We start from the raw sequence: 3,755 nt of genomic DNA on the forward strand, positions 1-3,755 counted from the left end.
CCACCAGGGTGCAGATGATGACGTCAGTGTAGCCACGCTAACGCGTTTCGTACATTACTTCATCAGAGGGCTGGCTACAATGACGTGCTCAACAATCTTTAACAGGACTACTAACCAGATGGAGCAAGCCACGGGAATTGCAGTAACTATACCATGTGGTACCCAGTCCACAGAGCTTTGTTTTTAGGTACAAGCAATACTTGCTCTTACCTGGAGTGTTATTAATCTCTTTTATATTAAAATACAATTCATGCACTATTAGGCGCCCCCTTCTTTATTTATTCACAGTGTTTTTCACCCGTGCATCCCGGGTTTTATTTGAAGGGGAGCTGCGGTCCGAATAACCCCTGGCCCAAAAGTGCCTTGCTGTTCAAACGGGACTTATGTATGGACGTTTACACTGTGATTGTCCTTGATTGGTAAAAACACCTGACATCTAGTGTACTGGTATTGCTGTGTATAATATATAAATATATATATATAGAAATAATTATGAATCCGGCTCCAGAACCTAAACCAATGAATAAACTACTGGTGCTTTGAACAATTGCAAGTATAACCCGAGGCGTATACCTAGGGCGTCTGCTCCTTAGTCAATAGTTTGTAGTGCTGGTGAATACACTACCTAGTAAATCGAGAAGGGAGTTATTGACTGTGGGCGACCAACCTGCTAATAATAAATATTCACACAAATATATAAATATAAATAAAGTGCTGAGTGCTAACGTGCTTGAATCAGCCTGAGCAAGTATACATAAATCATAAAGTGCTTAGTGCCAAATAGTCCTAGCAGCATAGACCAATGAAGTGCTTAGTGCAATATAAATACTTTTAGCAGCATACAAAAATAAAATGATAAAAGAAAGCTAGTACCATAAAAAATATTTAATAGGGTTTGACAAAAACAAGATAAATACGATAAAACACTGTGGTTCCTAATCAGGAGTAACCACCAGAGAGCAATAAATAACCGATAAAAATAAGATCAATTTAAGAGGTAAAAGAAGAGTTTTAGCTTATCTGAAAATCAATTTGAGAGGGTCTGGGTGTAAATCCCAAGGGCAAGTAATGAGTTCCAACGCGTTTTGTCCATTGACTTCTTCCTGGGGATGAAGGTTAAGGAATGGTGATCACCTATTTATACTCCTTCTCCACCTTCTATTAGGGACAAAGAACTTCCGGGTCACAGTTCAAAAGTGCATCCGGGTTACATTCTAAGAGCTAAAAACTGGCTCAAAACTCAAGGGGGACACCTAATATCCAAGCGTCCATCATAGGTAATGTCCATACTGCAGTATCCTTAAAACCTTTTAGTTTGTTTTAACCATCAGGTTTGTAATAGTTATATGCCTCCACCCTTTCATATGTGTACTTCCGCCAGGCTGATGACATCACGTCCAGTCAGACATCGCGTCCGGTCAGATGTCCCACTCCAGGATTGGCTAGCATACTCGTCTCGTCTTCCATCTGTCCCGCGTCATGTCCGGTCATGTGCTTCGACACCAAGCATCATCGCGCCACCGTGTTCTCGCTTGCATGATTGCGTCATACGTCCGTGTGACGTGATCACGTGCACCGCTCCACGCCTCCTCCGATTGCACTTATCTGTTGTGTAGTTCAATTCCTGCACATCCGCCAGCACCTGTGGGGAAAGAGTAGCTAACTTCCGCCATTAGTCACCGTCACTGCTGTCCATCGATTTTGATGCGTTTCAATCATAATGGAACGGATCTAATATTCCTGGTGTTGTAAGTTATAGAAGTTCCTTTTCAGGTTGAAGGTTTTTAATTAGTTGATGCATAGAATTCTTTCTTTCTTCTTCTTTTTGTATCTTTCTTGTTTCTTCTTTTTCTCTCTGTTTTTCTACTTTGTCTCTTCCATCTTTTCTTTTTCTATGTAGGACTGGATTTTGGTCTTAAGGTGGATGCCTTCATGTGCTGGTAGAGGGAAAGCCTAGAAACTCTTAAACTACAACACCTGGTATTCTCAGGAGGTCCCCCATCCCAGTACTAACCAGGCCCAGTTGTGTATAGCTTCCAAGATCAGACGAGATTGGGCACACGCACACTGGTATGGTAGTAGGTATTTAAAAGGCTCCTCACCATTAAACCATCACTTAGAATGAACTGAAGGACAAAGCAAATCTACTACACCTGGTATTCTTTGGGGGTCTCCCTCCCAAGTACTATCCAGGCACAATTCAAATACCCCATTTGGGCACCCATCAACAGATGGGAAATGATGTTATAGTAGTAGAAGAAACCGATTCGATACATCTCAAAGTCCTCTTTTTAAAGAAACGGTGCGATCTCGTAATAATCATTAAATCCTTTGGGGACCATTGTATCAAGAGTGAAAATCCAGTACATCTCACGTTTAGACAGGAGGTTTCCTAAGTCACCCCCTCATTCACTCAACTTGACATGTTCAATGGCCTTAAAGTTAAGATCTTCTGGGTTGGAGTTATGTTTCTCAGAGAAATGTTTAGACACTGCATGGCCTTCCACTTTATTCTTGATATTCCTAATGTGCTCTTGGACACGTATTTTCATTGTTCTTTTGGTTTTGCCAACATATTTTAGTCCACAAGTACACTCCAACAAGTTGATGACAGATGTGGAATTACAGTTCATAAAACTTTTTATGGGGAACTCTTTTGAACCTGCTGAATTTGAAAAAGATTTATGCGTGGGATGTAAGTATTTACATACATTGCACCGCCCGCACTTATAGCTACCCTTGCAACTTAGAGTGCCATTCCCCATTTGCTTAACATTATTGTGTGTTCGATACAAGTATAGAGTGATTGTACGTCAATTGTAACCCAATTATATTCTTCTCTCCATTGTATCTCTTTCAAGGACTGTAATACATTAGTCGTGTCTTTCAAATACGAATCCAACTCTTTCATGTATTTCTGTAGAAAAATGTCGACATATTTTGAAAGGTGTGATGTAAGTGACTCTATCACGGCTATGATAGGTCTACCCGGTGGTTTCTCCAATGACTTATGTATTTTGGGTAAAAAATAAAAAATGGGGGTAATGGGGTTGTTTTTCATTAGGAACTGAAATTCCTCCTTGGTGATAATTTTATTATGTAATCCGTAGACCAGGAGTGATCTTAATTCATCCGTGTATTCTTCTACTGGATCTCTCTCTAGCTTCTCATAAGAAACTGTACCACTGTGGAGTCTATTTGCTTCCTCAATATAGTATGATCGGTCCATGATCACCAACCCACCCCCTTTATCGGCAGGTTTTATAACAATATTCTGATTGTTTCTCAATTCCTTCATGGTGGCGCGATGATGCTTGGTGGCGAAGCACATGACCGGACATGACGCGGGACAGATGGAAGACGAGACGAGTATGCTAGCCAATCCTGGAGTGGGACATCTGACTGGACGCGATGTCTGACCGGACGTGATGTCATCAGCCTGGCGGAAGTACACATATGAAAGGGCGGAGGCATATAACTATTACAAACCTGATGGTTAAAACAAACTAAAAGGTTTTAAGGATACTGCCCTATGGACATTACCTATGATGGACGCTTGGATATTAGGTGTCCCCCTTGAGTTTTGAGCCAGTTTTTAGCTCTTAGAATGTAACCCGGATGCACTTTTGAACTGTGACCCGGAAGTTCTTTGTCCCTAATAGAAGGTGGAGAAGGAGTATAAATAGGTGATCACCATTCCTTAACCTTCATCCCCAGGAAGAAGTCAACAGATGAAACGCGTTGGGACTCATTAC

At 41.2% G+C, this 3,755-nt stretch overlaps 1 pseudogene; it reads right to left on the reverse strand.

The window, feature by feature from the left end:
* Window positions 1–1,965: 1,965 nt before the first annotated feature.
* On the reverse strand, window positions 1,966–2,084 carry LOC148523958 (5S ribosomal RNA; annotated as a pseudogene).
* Window positions 2,085–3,755: the final 1,671 nt, after the last annotated feature.

Source organism: Taudactylus pleione, unplaced genomic scaffold, assembly GCF_031769625.1.
Source record: "Taudactylus pleione unplaced genomic scaffold, aTauple2 ptg000124l, whole genome shotgun sequence".
In the NCBI taxonomy this organism is placed as follows: domain Eukaryota; kingdom Metazoa; phylum Chordata; class Amphibia; order Anura; family Myobatrachidae; genus Taudactylus; species Taudactylus pleione.